This window comes from Gekko japonicus, unplaced genomic scaffold, assembly GCF_001447785.1.
Source record: "Gekko japonicus isolate JY-2015 unplaced genomic scaffold, Gekko_japonicus_V1.1 scaffold206, whole genome shotgun sequence".
Classification (NCBI taxonomy): domain Eukaryota; kingdom Metazoa; phylum Chordata; class Lepidosauria; order Squamata; family Gekkonidae; genus Gekko; species Gekko japonicus.
The window spans coordinates 1,014,368-1,026,132 of NW_015160842.1; the positions used below are offsets into that span (position 1 = coordinate 1,014,368).

At 40.0% G+C, this 11,765-nt stretch overlaps 1 protein-coding gene across 1 annotated transcript in view; it reads right to left on the minus strand.

The window, feature by feature from the left end:
* AP3B1 (adaptor related protein complex 3 beta 1 subunit) overlaps positions 1 to 11,765 on the minus strand; it is a 340,812-nt gene that overhangs the window by 243,773 nt on the left and 85,274 nt on the right. The window lies entirely within an intron of this gene.

An 11,765-nucleotide genomic window follows, 5' to 3' on the forward strand; every position in this document is an offset into this window, starting at 1 on the left:
TTCCCATTTTTTCTTCCCCTTTCCATTTCTTTGCTCCGTTTCTTTTCCTTTCTCCCATTTCTTTCTTTCCCTTTCCTGCCTTCCTTCCCTTTCTTTCTATCCCTTTCCTTACATTTTCCTTCCTTCCTCCCCCCCTCTTTTTAAAGCTATAACCAGCTTAAATAAAGGTTAACAGTCAATAAACACAAAGTGTGCCATACAAAGCTTGAGTCCAGTGGCACCTTTAAGACCAACAGAGTTTAATTCTGGGTCTTAGCTTTCATGTGAATAAACTTTGTTGGTCTTAAAGGTGCCACTGAACTCAAACTTTGTTCTGTTGCACTGGAACAGATATTCTTAAGTACCACTGCTAATGAAATATTGAGCTGCTATCCTACCTTAAGCATGTGTGGACAGGAGGTGTTGGGTGTACCCTAATAATTTGTTCAAGTAACTTTGTGAAGTCTTTTGTACAGTGTAACCCTATTGCCTGTGTAGAAGAGCCCCCTTGAATCATTCTGGTTTGCATAGATTCAGGTGGGTAGCCGTGTTGGTCTGAAGCAATAGAACAAAGTTTGGTTCCAGTGGCACCTTTAAGACCAACAAAGTTTAATTCTGGGTCTAAGCTTTTGTGTTCATGCACTCATTTTCAGATACATTGAAACAGAGTCATCAACCATTACATGTAGGTAGCAAGTGAGGAGGATGTTGCCCATATCTGTAGACTTCTGCAAATGTGGGAACTGTAGCCTCTATTCATAACTGGGTCACTGGTCACTTCTTCAGCTATGAAATATCTGTAGAAGAGAGCAGTGACTTACAAAAGCTGATCCCCTGCTACAAATTTTCTTTGTGCTTTTGAAGCATTTTTTCTCCAGGTAGATTCGCCAGCTCTGAGTTGGGAAATACTTGGAGATTTTTGGGGTGGAGCCTGAGCAGTGGGTGTTGCCTTCTGACACACTTCTGGTGTGTCCTTGGGAGGCTGCTGTAAAGCATCGTGGTCAGCGGGGCCCTTCTCGCTTTGCCGCCTGGGAGATCCGGCTCGAGGCTTCTCTCCCCACTGAACAGCAGCAGAAAAGGCACTTTTTCCTGTTTTCCTCCTCTAAAAACTAGGTGCGTCTTATGGTCAGGTGCGTCTTATGGAGCGAAAAATACGGTAATTTGTGGAGGATATCCTAAAAACAAGTTGGGATAAAATAAAATACAGATATTTGTCTCCCATTAAAAGTTTTCTGAAACGGCAAACATTATGTAAGAAACACTAAAGCAAGTACCATTCATATTGTTGTCAAAGGCTTTCACGGCTTGAGTTCATTAGCTGTTGTAGATTTTCCGGGTTGTATAGCCGTGGACTTGGCATTGCAGGACCTGATGTTTCGCCAGTAGCTGAGACTGGAGTACTCTGGATTGTTGTATATGGATTGTTTCATGAGGAGGTTCCCTGTTTCCTGAGGAGGTTCTTTTGCATGTGGATTGGCTGTTGAAATTCTAATCTTATCTGTAGTGCTATTGTCAGATGTAGAGCCTTTTGTGTTTTTAGGACAGGAAACCATGCCCTATTAATTTTTAAACTCTCTTCTTTCCTGTTGAAACCTCCTCAGGAAACAATCCATATACAAAAGAACCTCCCAAGGAAAGCTCCTCCATTAGCATGTTCACAGCCTGGGGAACTCCTACAAGAAAATGACTCAGCCCTACCCCACCTTCCTGAGTAGATATAAATTACCTGCCTACCATTTTTCTTCTCACCTTGACACAGAGAGTACTCCATCTTTCTGTGTTATACCTCTGAGGATGCCAGTCACAGCTACTGGCGAAATGTCAGGTCCTACAATGCCAAGACCACGGCCATACAACCCAGAAAATCTACAACAGCTACCATTCATATTCTTTAACTGCAGGTTTCACAAAAGCAAAAGAGAGGTTGCACTGAGGGTTTTCATATATAACACAGCGAAGGAGTATAAGCACTTTCTTGTATCAGAGTAATTACTGCATGAAGTCCATGATGCTTCCTGGTACCATCAACCAATGGGGTTTTAATTACAGCTTGGCAGTGTCAGATGCCAAAAATACTTTCCCTATGATCTGCCCCATAAACCACTGACTCATTGCAGGAGATGTTGAACAAATTTAGAGTCCAGTGGCACCTTTAAGACCAACAAAGGCTTATTCAAGGTATGAGCTTTCGTGTGCCTATACGGTGATCTATACGGTTACCCCTAAAAGTTGTTAAGAATAAGGTAACACAAGCGGGAACCCACAAGAAACTTGCAGGAGCGGCGATTCCATTCCCCCCACCTCTGCTTCTTCCCCTCTCCCCCTACTTCTCTCGCACTCTTTCTGGCCACCCCTTTTCTCTTTCTCAGTCTCTCTCCCTTCCATGCCTGTCACTTCCTTTCTGCCCCCCCATCACTCTTTCTGCCTCTGTCACTCTCCTGGCCTCCCACCTACTTCCTCCCCTCCACAGCAGCAGTGGCAGCAGCCAATCTCCACGTATGGGGGGTTTCCAACCCTCCCGGTCCCCCCCCTCAATTTTTGGATTTTTCTTGCAGACCCACGGAGTCCCCGGAGTTTATAGAAAAACCTGTTGGGGGGGAGTGCCCCTTATCTGCAGAAATAAGTATCTGCACGCAGAGGGGACTGTTGAGGATCTGATATATAGATTAATCTCTGGGAGTATTCACCACTGACTTGATTTCACATGAACACATATCAAAACCAGTTTTCCTACATTATGCCTCTTCCAAAAATCAACGTTCGACACAGCAGAAATCCAACAAGGTGGCCAGTTCTTCCTTGGATCTACCTTTGCAAGATGTTTTAACTACTTCAGACTTTCACGAAGCTCTTAAGTCCTTAAAGAAGATCCATGAAACTCTAAAACCAATAGCCGATCAGCTAGAATCACTACAAACAGCTCTTCAAGAAGTAGCTCGAACCGCTGAATCAGCAATGGAGACTGGATTAGCTAACACACTCTTCAATCACATGAGAAATGGGCAACAGAAAGAATTTTGCTGTTGGAAAATAAGATCAGAGACTGAAATTTGAAATTTAGAGGATTTGACCGAATTGCCTGTTTTTATGACCACATGGTTATCATCAATTCTTCAACTAGAACATGGAGTTGCTCCTTATATATTTAAGAGCATATAGGATTGGCTCTCCCTTTGCAGGGCATACAAGAGCAACACAAGATATTATAATAGAGCTATCGGATATTCGGACTAAAAGAAAGATTCTGGACTTTTCAAGAGGAAATTGTGGCCTACAATATAAAGATAAAAACATTCTGGTGTTCCCTGACTTGTCTGCAGAAACACTGCAGAATCACAAAATGCTCAAACCAATTGCATCTCATCTTGCTGAGGCAAGCATCAGGTATAAATGGTTGCCAAATGGAAAGATGCAGATACGACATCAGAATAAGTCTTGGACAATAGAAGATCTGGAAGGAGGATGTACTGTACTTCAGTCTTGGAATCTAGAAGTACCAATGGAGTGTGAGAAGAAGTCTTACAAGTGAAAATTGAACTTCACCTCTTAAAAGCAGCAAGATTCCCATGAGAACTGCAACTTAAGTTCATCTGGAACTTTGAACTTTTACTGTGTTTTATTTTTCTTATATATCTTTAGTCTGTGCCTTTTCATCTATCTTTACTGAAAAATAATATTTTAAGTTATGCTTTATGGTATGGTTGGGGGGAAGGGTACTTAGTGGCTTAACTCATTTTGGAAAGGGAGGCACAGAGGAGGAGTAATAATAGCTCCTTCCCAGAGAAGTGGTTGCTTCTGTGGGGTCCACAAAGTCTCTATGGCAATCTGCAACTTTTGGTTTACAGGTCTGAGGATTTTTTTTTTCTAATTTGTTGCTATGTTTTTATTGTGAGCCAAGCTAGGGAGGGAGAGGGTGGAGAGGGAAGGCAGGAAGGGCAAGGAAACGGGAGTTTGTCTCTTGCTGATATGTATGATAGGTTAGTTATTAAGGTTAAGTAGGTTCAGAAGAAAATAATGGGAAGGGGGCAGGAAGGGATGGTAAATTGTTTTTTTGACTGGTAAGCTAACTCTTCACTATATTGTTCTTGGTTGTATTAATATTAAAAGGTGTAAGGCCATATTAATGTTCCTGGCAACTAGTTTTGGTTGGGCTTTTGGTTTGGACGTTTGGTTGTTTTGAGACTATTACAGACCTACAGCTATTTTTATTGACTTTTTCATTGATTGTAAGGTATCTTAGTTTGGTCATGATGTATAAGTCCCGTGAAGGTTTTAGTTGTTATGTTTATAAACACTTGTGTTCTACTGACACTAAGATAATTTTCAATAGAAAAGTGATGAATAGTCTAGTTTTTCGAGGATTTACAAGATATATAGCTAAAAAAATACATAGTTATGTGTTTTAGATATAAAAACTTTAAGGATTATTTTGATAGGAATTTTCTTTATTGTATCTCCCAAACTGAGTAAAAGGTCTTCTCCTACTTCCAAGTTAATCTTTTCCCACAACAATCAGAATGAATAACCATTTAAAGATCATTACTTTGAATTGCAATGGGGTTAATAATATAATAAAAGTGAAACGAATTCATACATATTTGAAAAATCAAAAAGCTGATGTAGTACTCCTGCAGGAGACACATTTTAAAAATAATATAAATTACTTATTTAAATCTAATTGGTTCCCCTATAGCTATGATGCTCCTGGCTCTTCAAGAGCTCGAGGAGTGGCGATATTTCGATTTAAAAGCAATACATTTACATGCCAAGCCATGGAAAAAGATCAGAAAGTATTTATTTATAAAAAGTACTTTGAATGATGAAAAGGTAACATTGGTAACTATTTATGCCCCATATTTGGGCAAACTGGGATTTATAAAGGAAACTATGAGCAAACTGAGACAATTTCAGGAAGGGCCGATAATTATGGGTGCAGATCTAAATTATATAATGAATCTACACTTAGATAAGAAATATCTGAGTTTGGGAATATTTTATTTTGGACAAGCTGACATATGATATAGGAGAAACTCGTGTTATAGGCTCTACGTCAAACTTTATGAAGGAATGGTTGCCTTTTGTAGATAAAAATATAAGTAGAAATGTTAAACAACCTAATGTTTTACAACATACGAAACTTTCTCTTTTGACCTTACTGAAAATTATAGTGTTTAATTGTTTGCTAAGTAATATGGAACTACAGATGTTGTGATGTTAAATTATATGTTATTGTTATTGGTTAAGGTTTTATTATTATCTATATATATGTAATAATGTTTCTAATTATGTTGTCGAAGGAACATGTTTCTAATTATTGTTCAATTAAATGTTTTTTAAAAAACCAACTAGGAAGGCCTGAATTCAAATTCCTATTCACCCACAATTTAAGAGGTAGCATTGGATAAGTTCCTCTCTCTCAGCCTAACTAACTCACAGAGTTGTTGGGAAAATAAAAGAGAGAGACACAAGAGCTATGTATATAATCTGAAGTTCCTTGGAGAACAGTAAGGTTTAAAAATATAATGTAATGCCATAAAAGAAGAAGAAGAGGAGAAGAGATTGGATTTATACCCCGCCCTTCACTTGGAGTCTCAGAGCGGCTTACAAACTCCTTTCCCTTCCCCTCCCCACAATAGACACCCTGTGAGGTGGGTGGGGCTGAGAGAGCTCTGACACAAACTGCTCTTTCAGGAACAGCTGTGCCAGAGCTTGTGACTGACCCAAGGTCACATCAGCAGGTGCAAGTGGAGGAGTGGGGAATCAAACCCGGTTCTCCCAGATTAGAGTCCGCGTACTTAACCACTACACCAAACATGTCATGGTGGAGTCTGAATTAACGTTTCTGAAAAACATCATAATGTAATAGGAGATAAGCATTATGCAAGTAGTATGATCTTTGTGAAAGATTCAATGAACCAACAGCATTTCCAGATTCTTGATATCCCCAGTAGGGTGTTGTAGGCAGCCAGTAATTCACTGCAACAATAACTCATTGCCCTCAGAACCCCATTCACTCCCAGGATCTATACAGACAAAGACATAGGTGGATTCCATCTTCAATCAAACAAGAGAATCACCACTACAATTAAGTGCAATAAAATGCATAGTGACAGCAAGTCACTATGAAAAATTATCACCCCCATTCATCAAGTGCTTGTAATGCAACTCTCAGACTTCCTTCCCCTCCCCCTCCAAACCAGCTCATGGGAAGTGGGCCATTTCCCCTTAGCCTCACAACTCCATGCAAAAACTCTCAGTCTTTCCTCCTTTCACTCTCTGCATCAAGCCCTGTTCTTCTCTCCCCCTTCTGCAGTATCCTCTTTTTCTTTTCCTTAATATTAACAATTTGGGAGGTTATTAAACCTCGTTCCCTCAGCACCTCCCTCCATAAAGCCCCATTTTGTGGATTTTTTTTTTTAATTGCGCTCTGGGTCTTGTTCAGAATTAGTCACAAAGAGGTTTGTTTATACAAGTAACAGCCTGACACTGCAGTATTAATTGCAGGAATTTGCAATAATGGATGAAATGACGACAAAATGTCTTTGATGAAGGAATTTTACTTCCATTTGGCTAAATGGGGAAAAGTCTGAGACATATTTGGACACTATTAACCCATGTTAACAGCATGGAGCACAGCTTTGTTTAGAACAACAAAGACATTTAAAGTTGTCTTGCTAAAACCCACTCTCAAAAAATGTTCACTATGCACCAACTGTTGACTTTGATACACCACATTAAAGCAGTTCTAATTTTCTGAGCATATGGTTAATCTTCTCTAGTTCTGGATATTTTATTCTTTAAAGAGCCACTGTTTGGTCAGTGGTTTCCTTGTAGGCCTGTCACTTGGTTTCCATGGCTCCTCCCACATCTCCATAGCTCCTCCCACATTGGTGCCAGGAACTTCACTAGAACACAGTGCCTCCCTCTCAACCACTCCAGGCCAACCCACTAAGTGTGAAGGAGGAGGGGACTGCTCTCCCAGACAGTTCATGCATCTGAAACGAACTGACTGAAAAAAAGCTTATGCTGGAATAAGTCTGGTTACTTGTTAAGGTGCTGCTGGACTTCCAAAAACACAAGTCCTCATCTTTACCAAAAAACATTGAATCTATAGATGGCAAATAGAGGGCAACAACACTGAACAAACAAAATTTTTTTTAAATATCTTGGTATAGCCTTACAATCGTCTGGACATTGGAGAGCTCAGGAACTGCATGCCACAGAAACTACCCTCTGCCATTCTAAGATTCTATTTCACAAAAGGAGCCTTCTTTATTCCTGTGACAATCAAGGTCTTCCGAGGAAAGACTGTCAGCCACCTCTTATACGGTTCCCACCTCTGTATTTACAAAGAAAGGCGCTCACTAGAAGCAGTACAATCCAAGTTCCTATGAACAATCCTTGGAGTCCCGCAATGTATTCCAAAGCCCTTCTCAGACTAGAGGCTGGGCAGATCCCCTTGGAGACTCATATGTGGCTACTAGTTAAAACTCATCTTCAGTTCGGTGGGTCTAGAACCATTGATCCTTGCTGACAGCCACCATTCAACCTGGCAAAGAGCAACTGAGGAGGAACATGGCCTCTCACCCCAAGTCTTACTGCACCTTGGGTATCAAAAAACAAAAGAAATAATTAAACAGAGATTCTTGGATCATGCCCTACAATCAGATAAGGTACAGATACAGAAATATCCAATTATTTGGATATGCCAAATGCTTTCAACCAGCAGATTATCTTAGATCCCTTGAAATCTCCAAATACTGGAGAATCTTTACCCTGGCATGCTTTACTGCCCTACCTTCAGACCTCCTGGAAGGCAGATACCATCGTGTCCCACTCCCTCAGAGGCTCTGTCCAAGCTGCACAAGGAGAGTAGACTCTATTGAACATGTTCTGCTGCACTGTTTATTCTATAATGACATCCAATCTCAGTATATCGCTCCAGTTTTGTAAACTTTACCAGGAAGATCTGAACAAATTTATGTCTCTTTCTTTACAGACTCTTCCCAGGAGATAACTAATAAAGTTGCCAATTTTTGCTTTTGGGTGTGCAGGATACGCAAGGGGCTGACTGAGTACCATTTTTTTTTTAATGGCATCTAGATTAGTTATCACTATATTATCAGCTGTGGAAAAGACCTGCAGTACAAAGCACAAGTATGAGAACTCACAAATTAAAAGCATGGTTAAAATCACAATAAATAAGCATTCACCAGCTGTCCTGTCAAGGACTGAAAGCACATTGTGCATCCAAGCGAATTCCCAAGAGTACAGACTGACTGGTAACTGTATAAGAACAGGGGTGAGAGGTGGGAGGGGGGACTGCGGAGCAGCGACACGCTTGATCTCTGCTCCCGGAGATCACCGGTATTTCGCTTCTTCTAGGGGAGTTTCAGGGGATCCCGTTCTCCACTGGACCTCCTGGAGGGAGGTCCGGCGCAAGGGACTTGATTTGGGCTCCTCTCAAATGGCAGCGAGTGGATGGAAGCCCAGAATCATCCCAGATGCAAGAAGCGAAATAGCACAGTCATGGCAGCCATGATTCACACCAAGCTGTAAACATCCCCACAAGAGAGAAACTAGGAGCCTCATCCATAACATTGATGAAGAAAATCACTACTTGTAAAAAGCAACACTGAAGAATCTGACAATTTCTCCATAAAGCCCCCTTTAAATCATTAAAAGGACAAGGAAGGAGAGGCGGAATTCCCTTCCTCCCTCTGTGACGAAGTGGCTACTACCGTGCCAGTAACATTGTGTTGTTAAACGTGTCTAGGGGCAAAGAGGATACAAAGATCGTTGTTTAAACTCTTTCTATTCTTAGGTTTCTGCTACTTTTCACTTTTAATGGATACAAATGGTCGTTTCTCCCTGCGAATCTCTTTTGGATGTTAATAGAAATGCAAATGACTTTAACGAAGGATACTTTTCACTAAAGGAAGTAAAGATCATCCTTGGGGGGAGGGAAGAGAGACTGTGACGTCCTCCTTATTGGGGAGGACTAGGTTCACTTTAAAAGTGTTCTTTTTATTTTGTTCTACTGGGTATATACGGCTGCCACCAGGAAATTTTAAGGATTTCCAAACCTTTATACTTTTACTTCTGCTCTTACTGGTTAGGTAGACCGAGTTCAAGGCTTACGAGGAACTATGTGGTCCTGAGGAACTATTTCTTTCAGATCTGGTATACTTGAATAAAAGAGGATTTATTGAAATAATTCATAAATAAAAGGGTAGAACTATGTAACTATTAATGTGTAAATAATGAACAATTGCTTGGTGTATCACACACAATCTGCTCCCTTACTGACAGGGATCTTTCAGGTAACTTTGTAACACTTTAACTCAAGGTCATATATGTTCACTGTTTCTCTCCAGGACATACAGCCTTTCCTATAACTTGTCTTCAATTAAACTTTCATTTATTTTTTCCTATTCTCTCAGCCTTCCTTCTGTTTCTCACTGAACTAACTTATTCCACACAGGACTGCTTCTCATTTCCCTCACACACAGAACTAACTGAACTTCACAACTGTCCAACCTGTAACTATCACTCCTGACTGACATACATACTCATCCACTCATTTTCACTTCCAAAACCCCTCCCCCTCTCTGGCAACCACCAATCATACCACGATTGCTTCTCTCAACCACTCTAGTCTACTTACCACCGCCATGCAACCAAACTTTTAAAGAGACACACACATGCCAAAAACAAGGAATCGTTACAGAGACATTAAATCTGAACTTTCTGTTCTAAAATAGTACCCTAACTACTATGTTTCCCATTGAAATTTATAAAAACTATGCTGACTAAATGCAATGAAACTGCCCACACAGCAATGAAAACAGGCACAAAATTCATTTAGTGTCTCTTCAATCTTTTAGGAATGGGTCACATCTTACCCATGTGCCTCAATGTCAAATCATTCAAAGCATTCATCCAGACTTCTCCAGAGAATGCCCCCTTCTGATTGCACACTGCTTGTCTCTACATGATGCAACTAGTTGATGTTTTTGATGTCACAATGACCTGGGAAAGCAAAAGTGTCACAAGAACTAACTCCTTTTATTAGGACAAACCGAACTAAACCAAAGACAGTGCAAGCTTTCATGCTCACCAGAACTCTTCTTTAGTGTGTATGTTATAAAATATAAAAAGATAGATGGGTAGGAAGCAGATTTTTCAGGCTATGATACTATAATCTGATCTTACAAGTATCGTCTATGCAGGAACAAAGGTTAACTTTATTGCTGATTATAGGTTACAGCATATTATCTGGGAAGAAGTATTTTGATGGCCTCTGCTCTTTGTTCACATATTGGAAATACAGAAACCAACAATAGTCTAACCATGTTCTTCTTAAATGCTAAAATACCAAAAAACCCACAAAATTCCCTTACAGGATGAAACCAGGTATACCTAATAGTCATTATATAAATAATATTTAAGATAAATTAAGGTTTTCCAGATTCTGTTTATAATTCTCTTTTCTCCTTGTCACATCCCTGTGGTTGATATTGGCTTAGCTGCTCTGATGTCACTGAAGTCTGGGCAGTAGAGGCAGATTACTGAATACTAACGGGGACTTGAAAGAGTCTAAAATGGAATTATAAAGTCAGCTGACAACTCTTGCTCAATTAGAACTGGTCCTCATAAATGAAATTCCTAGGATCACAAGAAGCAGGTCCCAAGTTCTCAATGCACTCAAAACAACTGCAGCACAGAATATCAATACTGTCTTGAAAAGCAGGTTTGATTTGTCTCCATTTGGCTATGTCATCCAGTTTTTAATATATTTTATTATAGGGCTAGCTACAGGAATATTTCCCCACCACAGTGCTACTTAGGAAGAGATCACATGAAGACTTTGCGCTTACACATTCTCTTCTGCTAGCCTCACCACAGGGAAAAGTGAATTTATCTTTTAAAAAATTATATTCCATCTTTCCAATTTCTTCTTAAGGCAGCTAAAGCTGGTATCTTCCCAGTTCTTTCATCTCCTCTCAGAAGAAGGCTGAAGTCAATTCCTGATTCCACCCACCCCCGTATTACTCATTCAGAATCCTGGAAACACAGGCACCATATTTCAGAAGATTTATTGTAGGGTATCTTCATATTTTGTTTTTTTCTGAGTAGATGTTAAAAGTCCCTCTCAGCGTGCAGGATAATGTGGGACAAAAGGCTGATTTTTTTTTAACTTTCACACTGCTCTGACTGTTTATGAAGCACTGGTATTTCTATTATTGAACTGATATGATAGAAAAATTGACACAGCTACTATATACTTTTCCTTTACTTTGGAGTACCATATTTACAAAGACCAAGTATTCAAAGTGAAATATCCATTTAACATACTGTACTCTAATCATCATACATCACAAGAAACAGGAGAATACAATACATGTTTAGAAGCAAGGGTGAACTTGCTTTAACCTGCAAGGCTAGCAAAGTTTTGAAGAACAGAAAGTTTCTTTTATATGTACCAGCTAATAGCCTCTAAATTTATTATGGCGTATGTTGAGGAGAGACCACCCCCACCCATCTCTGTCTCCACTCTTATGCCCTATTTTCTTATCCTACAGCTCTTTCCTCATCTCCACTTCTTTTCCTTACTTTCTATGTCCAATGCTAGTTGATATGTGTTACTGCTTTCAGCAATTCAAAATATGTCATCTAAAGCACCTGAAAAGCAGCCTTCAGAGATTCTCTCTAGACAAAATGTTTTGCACTGCCTAAAGAGTCATGAAAGGTAACACCACAGCAGGGACCGGGGGTGGGTGGGT